Source organism: Perognathus longimembris, chromosome 1, assembly GCF_023159225.1.
Source record: "Perognathus longimembris pacificus isolate PPM17 chromosome 1, ASM2315922v1, whole genome shotgun sequence".
NCBI lineage: Eukaryota > Metazoa > Chordata > Mammalia > Rodentia > Heteromyidae > Perognathus > Perognathus longimembris.
The window spans coordinates 43232330-43248650 of NC_063161.1; the positions used below are offsets into that span (position 1 = coordinate 43232330).

General features: G+C 40.8%; 1 protein-coding gene across 1 annotated transcript in view; it reads left to right on the forward strand.

The window, feature by feature from the left end:
* The window catches only part of Lrig3 (leucine rich repeats and immunoglobulin like domains 3), a 53936-nt gene that overhangs the window by 7059 nt on the left and 30556 nt on the right, over positions 1-16321 (forward strand). The gene's annotated exons all lie outside the window — the stretch shown is intronic.

The window sequence follows — 16321 nt, forward strand, 5'->3', positions numbered from 1 at the left end:
GGACCTATATAGTCCCGTGGCTTTTTCTGCTCAGGGCTAGAGCTCTACTATTGAGCCACAGCTCTGCTCCAAGCCCTTTGGTGATTCGTTGGAGATGAGAATTTCATAGACTTAATTGCTCAGGCTAGTTTCAAACTAGGACCCTCAAATCTCAGTCTCCTGAGCAGCTAGGATTACAAGCATGAGCTACCTTCACCCTGTTTATCACTCTTTATTTTTCTGAGGACAGACACCTACAGTGGAAATCGGGCTTCAGAAACCATAATTTAGAGTATCAACTCAGGCAGATAAAATTAAATATGTGATTGAAAGTCAGGAAAACCACTGCATGCTATTTTGCAAATAGGAATTTTCAAATGCAATTAAAATCACGTTAAATGTTTTTAGGGTAGATAACAGGTTTACATTCATGTATTAAGCTAGCTTTGGGAATAGTTTTGATTTTGCAGCATTTAAAGATAGCATTTAAGATAGCTTCTCACTTAATTTCTAGAATTAAGCAATTTCCCCATCTTAAATAATTAAAAAATTAAATCTCTGAAGTTAAAAAAACATGTTCCTCCCACAAACACTTATGAAAAAGAACCACCATTGTTTCTTGCTTCTAGTAAAGGTGTTGTTGGACGGGTTGAAATTATACAGTAAATTTCAGGAAAGCTTTTCAATTAATTAAAGTGATCACTACCCAATTGCTCACATCTGGTGATTTATAGGGGTTTGTTTTTACTGAGGGCTCAGGTCAGCCAAGTCACAGTGCAGCCGCTGTGTCTGCTTTCTTCTGTTTTAATAAGAACCAAGTGACATTTGATCCTGGTGTGGTTTCTGCCTCCCCCCCAAAAAAAAGATCAGAAACAGAAAGGAATGAAAGAAAAATCAGTTTGAATTTGACACATAAACATTGAGCTTAGAAAATACTTCACAATTGCATTGATACCCATTGCTTAAAATATTCAAGTCTAAATGGAGAGTACTGGTTTGAGTTGTTTATAACATCCTATATAGTTCTTCTTGTTTGACCAATGGAGCCTTTTAGAGGTCACCTTTGCTCTGCCGTCCTTGTGCTGTGTTTTGCCATATCTGTCAGCGTGCTCGAGATTTCAAGAGTCCTGGTATAAGTGATGGCTAAGGGGTCGACAATCGAGGGTCTGGGATGGGGGGAAAAGTCTAAACTTTGACTTAGTGCTAGCTAACTAGCATGAGAAACTGGGAGTCAGTGAGAACGTTCTCTTGGAAACAAAAAACAGACCATAAAGAATAAGAAAATAATAGTGATGGTGTCCGGTAAAGCTGTCACTTGCTACCAGAAAGCTAGGATGACTAGAAACCTTAGTTGAATTCCCTTCAGATATGGGCGCTTCTGTGTAGTTGTCTTCATGCATGAGTTGCCATAGGGCGTGCTGTATGTCAAGTCATCCTCAGGAATGCCCCTTTCTTCTCCTTTGTCTCATGTGGTGTTGACGCCAGTGGCTGCTTTGTCAGCCTGTGTAATGGCAGACCCGGCCTAGATTTCATAACCTTGGTGCAGAGCCACTGATGCGATGTGTGTGTGCAGTAAGGAGTGGGGAAATTGTTTCTATACCTGTGAAATACCTTGTCACCTGCACCTTCCTCTGTTTCCTTCTGGAAATTTGGTTTTTCCCAAAATGCAGGCACTTTTGAGTATTACAAGGTATCATCACAGACCCTTTCGTTTCTTTCATATCGAAGCTGTTGAGAAGAAACAGAGCCAAATATGAGTACTTACAAAGATTTCTGAGGTTGTAATTTTTTTAAAGTCTGTTGAACTACATGGCATGATTCAGATTAGAAATATATTGTATGCGGGGCTGGGAATATGACCTAGTGGCAAGAGAGTTTGCCTCCTATACATGAAGCCCTGGGTTCAATTCCCCAGCACCACATATATACCACATATATGGCCAGAGGTGGCGCTGTGGCTCAAGTGGCAGAGTGCTAGCCTTGAGCAAAAAGAAGCCAGGGACAGTGCCCAGGCCCTGAGTCTAAGGCTCAGGACTGGCACAAAAATAAATAAATAAATAAATAAATAAATAAAAATAAAGTGAGTCTATAGTTAAAAAAAAGAAATTTATTGTATAATTAAATCTTGAATTTTCCCAATAGTTTGATCTCTATATTATCAAGTTGAAAAACATTTTTTCTTTACGTTTTGCACAGTCAATTATTTTTCTGGGTTATTGACACAAGTTGAATAATTTGAAAACTTGCAAAAAGGAAGAGGAAGGCTTAAAGGAAGAAGAAAGTTGGCCAGAGGGTTTATTTTCCTTCTTTTTTTTTTAATACTAAGGATTGAACACAGGGTCTCCTGCTTGCATGGTAGGCATCCTTTCACCCATGTCAGGTCCTCAGCCCTTTTTTGTTTTACTTGTTTTTCCAGTAGGATCTTGAGTGTTGCCCAGGCCCGGCCCTAGACTTCCTACGTGTAGAGGACACCATGTCTGAATTTTTGTTGAGATGAGGTCACACCAACTTTTTGCTTGAGTTGGTCTTTATCTACGATCCTCCTGTTATCCGCCTTCTAAGTAGCTGGGATAACAGGCATGAGCCACTGCACACATCTCCAGTTGGAGGCTTATGCATAATATTTAATATCTGGCCTGTCTTGTATGTGCATTATGGAGGGTATAGGGGGGAGAGCAGCTCCCAACTGGAGCAAGCAGATACAGAAATGATGGTGTAAGATCTTCCTTTTCTGTTAACTGGGTGTATGACACAAGAGCTAACATCAGGTTAAATGGTGCCCCGTATCTAGAGATGAAATAAGTTAAGGATTGGTTTTAAAGCCTGGGAAAATTCCAAATATGCAGATTGCATACCCCTGGAAATATCAGTATTAACAGAGCTCATTTCTAACATTTTATGGGATCGTTTTGAATGTAATAGACCTGAAGAGCCCTCCTTTCAACTGAATCCCAGACAGAGGGATCCAGAAATCACACGTGGCTCTAGTGTGTCATTTTATATTTTTTTTCCTCTCACAATTTCGTAGCTGTTACAGCATGATATTATTTTTAGAGAAAGAAATGGAATGGTCTTTGGAGTGAGCATATCTTACAGAAATCTTCTTAATCTGGCAGAGGTTATTTTATTTGTGTGGTAGTTTGCACTGGTATTATAGCAGGATTTGCTCAAGCACCAGTCACATTTGAAACCTGTGACCTGGGTTAGGGACGTTTGAATCTGTAACTTACATAATGCTGTCACTGAACAAATGAGGCCTTGGTGATCACATGATTACATAACACTGGTTGGGTCTTAGCCTTGATGCTCAATTTATTATAATACTTCTCAATTTGCAGACATTTTTGTGGTGTTCTGGAATTGCAAAGCATTAGGTCAGTTATTTTTTGCTTTTTGTTTCTGTTGAAGTATTGAAGTTTGAATTCAGGACCTTATACTTACTAAGCAGGTGCTCCATCGCCTGAGTCACACCCCTAGCCCTTTTCTTTCTTTCTCCCTTCCTCCCTCTTCCCTTCCTCCCTTTCTTCCTTCCTTCTCTCCCTCCCTCCTTCCTCCCCTTCTTCCCTCCCTCCCCTCCTCTTTCTTTCACTTTCTTATTCAACTAGGTTTTCGGATTTATACCCAGGCTAGATTGGACCACAATCCTCCATTCACATTTCCCATGTCACTGAAATGACGTATGTGAGCCATCATGTCTGGCTGCACCTGGAAATGGTTCTTAAAGGTATGGATTTTATGACCTCATCCCTAGAGACTCTCAATGCATTGGGTGGAGCTTGGAAGTATCCATTTTGATACTTTTTTTTTCCCTTAAAGGAAGAGCATTTCTTCCCAAAGACTACTATGTTATTTTTTTAAAGTTTTTCATTTTTCCAGAGATGACATTGTTCAGATAGTTGTTACAAATAATGATTATGTTTGCTGGTAGCACTCCAAACTGTTTTCTAACAGTAGAAAGCCATTGCAGAGGTGTAGAACAGAGTGAGACGATCATATTTGGATTTTGAAAGTGTCCCTGTGGTTTTAGAATGGCCTGGAGGTGTCTGGAGGGTGACCAGAGAGGGGCAGATACTTCAGGAGTCCAGGAGTGGTGGCAGCAGTTTTGCATAATCGGTCATGTCGGTTCTACAGGGATCTGGTAGAACAGTGAGGAAGAGCATAAGGCTAGGGTGGAACTTGGTGGTAGAATATGTGCCTAGCATGCATGAAACCTCACGTTTCAGCGCCAAAAGAAAAAGAAATAGAGCAAGATTTAAGTTAAGTGGCCCCAGGATTAATGACAGTCTTCACCTTTTGCTGAGGTTGTGACCAGGACCAAGTTATTGGGTCTATTTGTGTCTGTTTCTTCAGCTTTATTATTATTATTATTATTATTATTATTATTTTAGCGTTGGTACTGAGGTTTGAACTCAAGGCCTGGGCACTCTCTTTTAGCTTTTTTGCTCGAAGTTGGTAGTCTCCCACTCAAACCATAGTTCAACTTTTGTTTTTTTGCTGGTTAATTGGAGATAAGAGCCTCGGACTTTCCTGCCCAGGTTGGGTTTGAACTACAGTCCTCAGATCTCAGCCTTTTGCATAGCTAAGGTTACAGGCACAAGCTAGCAGTGCTTGGCTGTTTCCTTGACTTTAACGTGAGAACAGAGGTAGTTATCTCTCACTGAGTCCTTGTGGGAATTTGGAAAGCGATCCCAAGTAAAGCTACCCACACATGGATAAGCCCTGAGTGAATATGCGCATGATGGTAGTGATGATTTGTTCAACTAAAATTTACTAAATACCTACTATGGGACAGGCTGTGTTTTAAGTGATCAATAGTGGTGGAAAGGCAGTCAAGCTCTCTCTTACTGTAACTGAGGAAAAATTTAAAAAAAAAAAAAAAGACAAGTCAGTGAATAGAAATCTCTGTCCTCATCCAGTTGACCGTCTCATGGAAGAAATGAATCAAACATAAAACGTAAATATGAGATGTCTTATGCAGAGGGTGAGGGCTGGAGAGAGAAATAAGTCAAGGAAGGACAAAATGCAGAATGCATGGGGGCGGGGGGATGTTGACATTATAAAGGGCTACAGGGAAGACTCACTGGGATAACCCTGGTCAGGACCTGCGATGTATGTCTAGGGTTAAGGGGTTATCTCTACACCTGCCATACCCTGTCCAGGCCCACCTTGCCTTGTGTATTCAACTGTCAACACACTTAGAAAATATTCTAATTTGTACTTTTCTCCTCCTGTGTTTGAAGCCTCTGTAGCTGACTCTTCATTCCTCCAGCCCATTATGGAGGTACATAGCATATAGCTAGTGTTCAATTAATGTACAATTTAAGGAATATTTATGGATCAACATGCACATCACATAATTCAGATAGATCTTCTCATATGTACTTAGTCTCAACTTGTGGCTAAGTATTTACACTGTTTACAGTGGAGATAGTATACAGGTACACATACTTGCTAAAATAATAATGAATCATATCAACAGCAATAATGCTAATTCAAAGAATAAAGAAAAGAACAAGAGAAGAAATTTAAGTAGCTCAGGGATGCAGCACACTGCTCCAGCCACCTTTGTTAAGTTTGCCCCCAAATCACTGCGGGTAACTTTGCTGTTCAGCAATAGAGATTTATTTATTTTCACAGCCCTGGTGCCCTCTCACACTTGTAAACTACTATATCAGGTCTAGAACTCAACATTCAGATTGCAAAGCAACAGAAAAATGAAACAGAATCAAGCTGCTCCTGCTCTGAAGGAGCCCTGTTGGATTCATAGAGCCAAAGAGGGAAAATTTCCTCTCAGGGTCTTTGCAGTATTGTAAGGACCTGCAAGGGAGGTGGTAATGATGGATGGCTCTCTTGGACAACTAGTTTTGGAGACTAACTCAGGTGAGAGGTGGTTCTATCCCTTCGAATCATACCATGCATCCTTCATCTCTGAGATGGTTTAGGGATGTGTCAGACACATCCCTTCTCTCAGGGGTTCCCAAGTCATCACATACACCACAGAGAGCACTAGGGAGCAGGGAGTAATGGCAGTGTGTGTGTGTGTGGCAGGAACTGTTGTTTTTGTAGAATTCTTAGAAGGGTGGTGATTTTGGTAGGCAGGCCTTTCTTGTTGCTTAGGCAAAATACCCGAGAAAACAGCTTAAGGGAGGAAGGATTTGGGACTATGGTTTCAGCGATTCAGTCTGTCATGGAGGGGAGGGTGTGCTGGGACCAGCTCACATAATGTTGGCCAGGTAACAATGGTGACCAGGAAACAGGTAGCAGAGAGACAGGGAGAGAGAGAAAGACAAAGAGACAGAAATGCAGTGGGGTGGGGGCAAGGGATGGAATAAGGAGAGGACAGAAGTGAGGGAAAGAGACAGACAGACAGACAAAGAGAGGGAGGATGAGAGATGTGGCCCATCCAGACTATGGGATAGTACAGGGTCTTCTCCCTTTAGTTAGGCCTTTCTGGAAACATCCCCACAGACTCACCCAGAGGTGAGTCTTTACTAATCTAGGTGCTTCTCAATCCAGTCAGATTAAAAACCAAGATTAATCATCAGTGACTTTTCATTTATTTTTGTCTTGAAATTCTCACAGATACAGGATGTGTGGTCACTACTGGTACTTATGACATTCCAGCAGAGGGTTCTTTTCTTCCTGAGCTCTCAACAGGAGCCCAGTACACGCCCAAGCACACAGTAGGCATTTATGAAGAATCTAAGAGAGCAAAAAGAATCAAGGACCTTTGTGCAATGAAGGAGAGTCCTGAGCTAGGAATGGCGCACAGGCTCTTGTCTTGTCTCACATTAATGGGTAGTCTGACCTTAGGCTGTGTTAATGAACTCTTCTCTGTTTGTCTATATAAACAGTCTGCTCATCTATCTCCTATGCTTCCAGCAGAGGATGAAATGTCATTCTGAATGTGAAAGAGCTGGGTAGAGTGGGAGCAACCGCAGCTGCTGCAGTTCTAGTGAGGTGGGATTAGTGGGCAAATAAGGGCTGCAGACAGTGGGCCAAAAGTCACAGGGCAGAGGTGAAATCCGGAAAATATCCTGGCTACCAGAGATGAGGGACAGAGAAAACATTTTGTATTTGGGGTAAAATATCAGGAAAATTTCTGCTTTCCTCAGTTTCTTAAAAGGGCAGGTATGCGATTATGATGACTATCCGGCTAACAGTTGTAGCCTAAAGGCTTGTGTATTTAGAGCCTAGCAATAGTGCCTGTTATATGCCTTCCACATGTTAAGTGCTAGAGAACAAATCCAAGCAGGACTTGGCCTCAGCTGGAGAGAAAGGCAGACAGATGGGTTGGACATAGTCCAACAGAGGTGATGTTCAGGATGGTGGAGGTGTCTCAGGTGGAGGTACATAAAACTCCAGTTTCAGAATATTTGAAGCAGGAGTACAAAGGAGGGCCTAAAGATGAAAAGAGACTTGGGCACTTGGATAGATTTTTTTTTTTGGTCAATTGTGGGGCTTGAACTCAGGGCCTGAGCCGCTATCCCTGAGCTTTTCTGCCTAAAGATAGTGAGTGCTCTACCAACGTTGAGCCACGTTGAACACTACTTCCAGTTTCAGATGGTTAATTAGAATCACATGGACTTTCCTGACTGGGCTGGCTTTGAACCCTGATCTTCAGATTTCAGCTTCCTGAGTAGCATACTTGGCTAGATTTATTCCTTGAAGTTACTGCCATACTTAGGTGGTTGGTGGTTGGTAGGAGACACTGAAGTCTGCAGTCCTGGTTGTTTTAAGCAAGAGAATGGAGTGACACCATACAGGACCTACTTTTTCTACGTTGTTTTTTGTTTTGTTTTTTTAGCCATGAAATTTTTCAAATCAAGCAGTACAATGTGGCTTTAGAGAATTACCAAGCACTTGTCATCTCGAGATCCCTGGAGTTAGTTGTTCTATATACTTGAGCCCTGTTGTGTTAGGGCTTTTTCCAAAAGGATACCCGCCATGGGATAGAAGTCATACAAACACTGCCTTCTGGGTGGGGTGGAGCAGAATGGGTAATAAAAAATCAGATGGCTGTGCAGACCACTTGTCCTCAGCTTACAATATCTTGGCTTATGATTCTTCAATTTTTTCCCCTTTATGAAGGCTGGAAAGCATACCCCTCTTATGATTCTGTTTTATCATTTTCAGTGTGGTATAATACATTACACCAGGCAGTCAGCAGTATATTATGAAGTAGGCTGTGTTCGGCGATTTTGCCCATCTATAAGCTGGTGTAAGTGTTCTGAGCACGTTGAAGGTAAGCTAGGCTAATCTGTGGTGTTTGGCAGGCTAGGTATATTAGTAAATGCATTTTTACTTTATAATATTTTCAATTTGTGATGTGTTTGCTGAGGTGTAATCCCATCTTAAGTCAAAGAGAATCTCCATTCTGAAATGCCAAGTGGGCACTTCATTCATAAATTTTATCCATTTCCCATTGCAGTCCAAAAATTAGACTTCGGAAGTCAGTTTGGGAGACACTGATTTACGAAACTGCTGCTTGGTTGTGAGGCAGGGGATTGTTTTAAATCACTCACCAAACTCAACTTACAACTTTAGAAAGAATATTGATTATTTTAATATCTTTGTAGCTCAGAGATAGGGGTTGCATGTTGGGAAGGCAAGCATTATACCATCTTCAAGTCATAATATGTATAACCTGAGTAACTTTGTCGCTAGGGGGTAGAGCCCAAAGACTGATTTTAACAGAAAACCTTTGTAAGTCAGTACTTGAAGTCATGAGTTTGTCATATAAAGTGAGAAAGTTGGGAATCCGCTTTAGCAAAAAAAAAAAAAAAAAGTAACTTAGTTTTCTAAAGAGAAAGAATACCGACCATACCTACCCATACCCACATCTGGATGTAGGAGGGCTGGTGGGTTGGACCATCTTCACTCTAAAACTCATCCTCAGTACATGGGTCCTGGCACAGGTGAGTTGTGTAGCTTTGGCCAGCGCATGTCAGCCACATACTATTATGGGTAAAGGAAATAAGCTTATGAACTGCAAAGCTTATGTCCTAACAAAACAAACACATAAACATCTTAATAGCCAAGCGTCGGTGGCTCACACCTGTAATCCTAGCTACTAGGATGTTGAGATCTAAGGCTCTTGGTTCAAAGCCAGCCTGGGCAGAAAAGTTCCCTGGAGACTCTTATTTCCAATTAACTACTCAAAAAACAGAAATGGCTCTGTAGCTCAAGTGATAGCACACTAGCCTTGAGCAAAGAAGCTCAGGGACAGAGCCCAGGCCCTGAATTCAAGCTCCACAAGCAACAACATTTTTTAAAAAATCTTATTAATAGCTTTATTGGATTTTTAAATGCTTGTATGTGACTTCACACAAGAATTTACTATACACAGAGCTATGTTTGTGACACTGTTAAGTTTATACTTAATCAAAGAACCAGTCCATCTCCAGAATGTAAACCTAATTGAGGTTTTGAATTCTCAGTTTAGAGTGACTGAACTGGAAAGAGCTATTACTGATCATTCCCGTGGCTCTCTTAAAGAGTCTTCAGTGTTTCCCTGAGGTTTATAGGTCAGGAGTAAAATCCTTTAAATGACTCAATGGTAAGGCATCTTCTCTTCTCATTGGCCTTTTTTTTTTTTTTTTGCCAGTCCTGGGGCTTGAACTCAGGACCTGATCGCTGTCCCTGGCTTCTTTTAGCTCAAGGCTAGCACTCTGCCACTTGAGCCCCAGCGCCACTTCTGGCCATTTTTTATATATGTGGTGCTGAGGAATTGAACCGAGGGCTTCATGTATATGAAGCAAACACTCTTGCCCCTAGGCCATATTCCCAGCCACCCCATTGGACTTTCTCTGGAAGCATTCCTTAGCTCCAGGGATGAGCCATGTTGCTCCTGTCCCAGGAATCTTTGCCTGTGTTTTTTCCCCTGGTCTACAGAATTGATTCTGCCCCCAAATCAGACTTAGGTTTTGCTTTCACATTCTTAATCTCTTTTATTATAATAATTGTTACTATTGCACAATCACATTTTAATGATATACATGTGATTATTCAATGTCTGTTTCCCCCACCATAAAGAAACATCAGAAAAGCTGAGATCATGTATGTGTCCAACACAGTGTATTATGGTTGCTAGATGGATAAAGAAATGAGCGAATGGATGGATTGATGATGTCATCCAATGTAATGAGTTATTTTGTCTATTTCTGCCTCTCCATATGCAAAAAATTCCACTTCATTCATAAAACTAGGTTTTTCCAAGGTGGCAACAATTTTGACAGAGAGCCAGGGTAATGTCTTCCAATGGTTTTTCTGACAGCCCATAAAAGTGACTCTCTCCCCCCAGTCCCTTGAACTTGACCTTCCATGACAGCTTATCATAGGAACACGTGCATCATCAGCATTGGTACAGAACCTACATTGCCTTCCTCAGCTTAGTAATAACCATTTTGAAGTACTGCTTTGAAGTATGGGGTACAACTCCTACCAGAATGCTTCTATGCCGAGTAAGGTTTGTTCTGCCAAGACAGACAAAACAAAGTTACAGCCAGTAGCTTTTCATAATTGGGGCAGCAAGATTCAACATGCCTCTCTATTCCAGTCTAGTTACTTTTCCTTCTCCACCTTATTTTAGTTTCTTCACTGGCTGCCACAGGCCATGAGGTTGAAGGCTCTAGTTTGGGGGAGACCAAAACAATGAAACAGAGTTCCAACCAATAGCATGCTTTCATTCTTTGCCTGAAAGTTATTGGCGTGCTAAATTCAAAACATGAAAGGACAGACAATTATAAATATAAACACCTCCTTTGGAGCACGGAACATCACCTTCCTGGCTGTCTCCCTTTCTTCTTTGTATAGCTATAGCTACCAAATAGAGAAGTCTCTAGAAGATTGAAGGCAAAGTGAGTGGGCTAGGTCATGTTCATGCTATATGTTAAAATATGGCAGAAGATAAGCATGCGATTAAAAAAGCATTTTTTGCAACAGGATAAATACTTTATGGAATAGAATCAAAATGAGCATCTATGTTGGCAAAAATAAGGCGCTTTATAATTTGGTGACTGATTGTGGGTGTGATTTCATATTGGGGTTGGCTTAAGATAGAAGTGTTCTGCAATGGTGAAAGAGTATTTAGAGACTTGGAAGTGTTCTCTTTGTTGTGTACTTCTTCTCTTGGTCTTACAGTGTCCATATAAGTATCAAATTAAATGTGAAAGAAAGTAGAAATGGTTTGCTATGTTATATAATTTTTGTAAGCCATTTTATTGTTGTTGTTGTTAGTTTCAAGTATCTTTGCACAGTCCTAATAACCTGAAATTGGAAGAAATATAGCTGACCCTTCTCCCTGTTAACACTTCCAGAGACATAAAGCTCCTTTTGGGGAAATAGGATTCTTCAGAGTTATAATTGCCGTAACTTCTAGTGTGCTCGTATGTTAAGCTGAGCTCTGCCTTCCTGAAGCCTCTCCCTGGTGTCTCATCTTTCTGAGGTGGGGAGGACAACTTCCTTCTCTTTCTGGCATCACATTTCTTATAGGTATTAAAATGTCAGGGTTAGCCAGGTACCGGTGGCTCATACCTGTAATCCTAGCCCCTCAGGAGGCTAAGATTTGGGGATCATGGTTCAAAGCCAGCCCAGGCAGGAAAGTCCATGAGACACCTATCTTCAATAAACTACTCCCCTAAAAAGATAAAAAACAAAACAAAACAAAACAAAAAAAACACCCAAAAGTCAGAAGAGGAGCTGTGGTTCCAAGTGGTAGAGCTTTAGCTTTGAGCAAAAGAAGCTCAGAGACAGCACCCAAGCCCTGAGTTCAAGCCCCAGGACCAGCACAAAAATAGATAGATAGATAGATAGATAGATAGATAGATAGATAGATAGATAGATAGATAGATAGATTTATTTCTTGCATGGCCTGGTGTTTTGACCTGACCTGTCTCGTCTAACAGTATTTCTGTGGTGATGTAGAACTCTGTAGAATTTAGGGTCATTCTCTGAATCAAGTCTAAGGTGTGAATACACCTGCCTCTGTGACTATTGCCACCACATTTTCTGTGTCTTGTTCACAAAGATAAAAGAAATGCAGTGTCTGTGCTATTGCCCTGGTTCATAAAAGCATCCCACATAATGAAACTAAGTCATTTTAGCCTACTGTGTTCATACAGAATGAGGCAGTGTTTTCTGGTTTATATTATCATTATAAGTGAAAATGCTTCCTCTGGGGTAATAAAATAACGTATATACAAATCTAAGTGGAATCATTTTTTTCAGTAAGGAACAAGTAAAGGTAGATATTTTTTTGAAGGAAGGTTTCCTTATTTGTGTTTTTTAAAGAAAAACTGGTGTTGGATTGAACTGCCACAAAAGACCTCTGACTAAGCATATGGACTGAGTACATTCATTCCATTCTGTTCCTTCTTTTTAAGAAAAGAAAGTAAATGATTTTTAAAGTATATTACATCAGGAACCAAAGGGAAAATAAAGAACAGAGATAGGACACAGCCCAGATGAAAGATGTAAACGTTTTGCAAGTAACAGGATAAGTAGTAGCTGAATTAAAAGAGAGAGTGTGGGTCAGGTGCTGATGGCTTATACTTATACTCCTAGCTACTCAGGAGGCTGAGATCTGAGGACTGTGGTTCAAAGCCAGCCTGGGCAAGAAAGTTTATGAGACTTCCTGTCTCCAATTAACTACTAGAAGCTAGAAGAAGAGCTGTGGTTTGAGTGGTAGAGTGCAGGCACTGAGTAGAAAAAGCCAAGTGCCCAGGCCTTGTGTTCAAGCCTTAGAACTGGTACAAAAGAAAGACACAGAAAAAGACAAAAAGATGGAGAGAGAGAAAGAAAATGGAGTTGACTGGAAAAAATCCAAGCATGTGAGTATATGTGTGCATGTGCACACGTGTGTGTGTGGGTGCAAGCTGCAGACCATCAGAGCATCTCAGGAATTCAAAACCTCTAACAGCAGGAAGACAGAGTTGGACTGAAAACAGGGGATTAGTTCAGATTCTTTCAAAAGAAGAAATCTGACCTCCACATTCCTCCTCTCAAAACTGGAAACCTTGTGACTGCCCTCCTCCTGAGACAGTCTGTGCATGTACTTCCAGGCCCGAGAACCGAAAAGCCGCTGGAATTGGTGGGATTGAGGACATTTTAGGGAAAATAAAACCCAGATCCCAGAGAGGACACCCACTCTCCCACTTATTCCCTATTAGACTTCTCAGACAACTACCATTCTTACACACACACACACACACACACACACACACACACACACACCCATCCTGACTGGAAATGAGTTTTGAGAGGGAAGACCCAGTGAAACTGACATCCCTCACACTGCAAGCCTTTTCTAGCCTCCATCAGGTGAGTCCATCATGTGTGGTGCTCAGTGACGTGTTGCGTTTGTTTCTATGTTGGAAAACGGTTATCACTCTTAGTCTAGGCTTGCCTGGACCTTTTGATTTTCCTGCCTCAGTCTTGCAAGGGCTGGAATTATAAGTATGCACAACCCTGCCTGGCTCTTCAGTAAACTGCCTTAGTATGTTTTTCTTTACTTGTTAAAAATACTTTCTAGAGATATTTTTTGGTTGCTGTTGTTGCTGTTTTTTTCCTTTTGTCTTGCTTTTTCTTTGGATTTGAGAGGGTAAGGGGAGAACACAGAAAAGGTAGAACAAATATAACAGTGGTACTCAATAGATACTGGGTAGATAATGAACTATACATCTTGTGGGTAGGGACGGGAGAAAAGAACTGGGAGAGAGGGAGGGAAGGGGAGACATGGTTCAAAAAGAATTAACTCTACCCGACTCATGTAACTGTCACCCCTCTGTATATCAATTTTATAATAACAATAAAAACATAGTACAATACAAAAACTTCTTTAAAAAATATGTGACTATACTATACATCTCCATCAGTCAACTGAATTCTGAAGAGGCTTCTAACAATCAAGTCACCATGTACAAACACTAGAAGAGAGAAGAGAGACTCAGAGACAGTGGGGAAGAAGAGAGTCAACCAGAGAGACGGGACTGAGCTGGGACATCAAGCCAGGGGACAGATGAAAGATTCCCCCCCCCCCCCCACCAAAAAAAAAGATAAAGGCAGGCCAAGCTCTGGGAGAAGGTGCAGTTTTTATATGTGATTCAGTTATGTGAAACACTGTAGCAAATCTTGTCATCTGTGGGGTTTCTTATCTAGATCTAAGATCCCAAGGCATTAGTGGTAGAAGGGACCATTCCGTTCCATTTCCCTCCATCTTCCCGTTTTATCTCCCTCCATCTCCAGGTGAGAAAGTATGGGTCTACAAAATGTAGTAAATGAAGACCTAGGGCCAGGAATTATGACAAAATCCTCCCTGGGCAGCTGCAGTTGGAATTATTTTATGGGCAAGATCTTCCTTTTAGCAAGTTGCTTCCTGTAAGAAACCTTAGTTTATAGTTTTGCTTCTCTTCCTAACATGCTGTTTTCTGCCATATGGACAACATAGTTCAGGTTCCGATATATTTTGCTGGGCCAATCTCAAGCTGTTGGTGAGTTTCAGAGCTAGTGGAGATTGTCTAGTTGTCTTGAACTCCTTCATTTAATCCTCAATTCTGGGAAAGCAAAGATGAATTAATTAGAGGTTCTCTCGGTGGTTTCACAAGGAAATCAGAGGTGAGTGGATATTCTCATGAGAGTGGTCCATCCTGGGAAAAATGTCTCTGGAAGGGTTCTGCCTGACAAGGAGTAGAAAAAGTTTAAAAATCTTCAATTTTGTTAAATCCCACAAGAGTTGATTCTTACTGTATAGGCGCTAAATTATTTCAGCTTAAGCTCTCTTCTCGAAGTCTTTATCATCCTGATGTCTTCCAGAGTTTGCTTTTAAATTGTTTATGCAGAGGACTAAATTGAATTTTTACTCAGGGATCAAAGAAAGGTTGTTTTGTATGTGGTATGAATGGGCTTTTGACCTATATTTCTTTCTTTCTTTCTTTCTTTTTTTCATTTTTAGCATGTGTTAGAACTGGCACTTGAATAGGGCCTTGATTATTCTAGGACTTCTGGATTAAAATACCTTGTTGTAGCCATCTTTGTCCTGTTTGTGATCCAGAAGATAATTATGTTTCATGTTTACCTGGCTTTTAGCTGAAAGGAACTAAGGCTCTTCATTCCTAACACCTTGGCTCATTTGTTGCTTAGTATCATTAGTTGTTAATCAAGACTCTGTCTCCTCTAGAAATTTCCACAGTTGGCTTTAGTCTTTTGATGCACCAGCCCTAGTGGACTAGTCTAAACATGTGTGTTCTTTTAATGAAACTTCCTAATTATCTTTTAGCAAAGAGATGAGCAGAGGCAGTTATTTTTATCTGTATGTGAGGAGTTCTTCGTTTGCCAAATCTCTGTTAAAAGAAGCTTGATATTATGGGGTGTTAGGTATGTATTCCAGCCAAACATTTTCAAAAGATGCCCAGGAAATACTTTTTGTGGGGGGAGGATAGTATGTTTGCACAATGTAATATTTTCTATTCATTCTTCTTTCCGTGTGTGTGTGTGTGTGTGTGTGTGTGTGTGTTTTGTCTGTGTGCATGGTATTACTGGGGTTTGTGGCTGGGTGCTGGTCTTTTATCTTTTTGGCTACTTCTAACACTCTGCCATTTAAGCCACACCTCCACTTCTTGCTTTTGGGTAGTTAGAGATAAGGGTCTTGGACTTTCTTACCCAGGCTGGCTTCAAACTGAGATCATCAGCTCTCAGCCTCTTGAATAGCTAGGATTAAAAGTATGAGCCACTGGTGCCCAATTGTAATGTTTTCTTTAATAACTTGTGATTTATCAATGTGCTCAGCTTGTCGATGGCAAGATGTTTGTGTGTGGCAGGGGTTATAAATATGTTTAGTATGTTGTGTGACGCAACCACAGATTCAGCAATTGTTGGTTGAAATAACTGAATTGGGACTTAAGGGATATGATTAGAGTGAGTCTAAAAAGATAGGACACTGCAGACATTTAAAAGATAGTTATCACCAGATAACCATAGCTCAGGCTTATGATTGTCGATAAATAGGAGGCTGGAATTTGAGGATTACAATTCAAAGCCAACCTGGGAAGGAAAGTCAGTGAGACTTCTATCTCTAATTAGCCACCAAAAAGCCAATAGTAGAGCCGTGGCTCAAATTGTAGAGAGCCAGTGTTAAGCAATAAAGCTAAGGGATAATGGCAGGCCCTGAATTCAAGCCTCTTTCTCCCCCCCCCCCAAAAAAAAAGTAAAATTAAAAAATAAATTTCAGTGCATGTAACCTCTCAAAAAGGAAATATTCATCATGCATGTAGCTGCCTGGAACAGTTAAGCCTGCACATCTTTTCACATCACCAAAGCAAGACTTGAGCTACCTGTTATTGTGTGC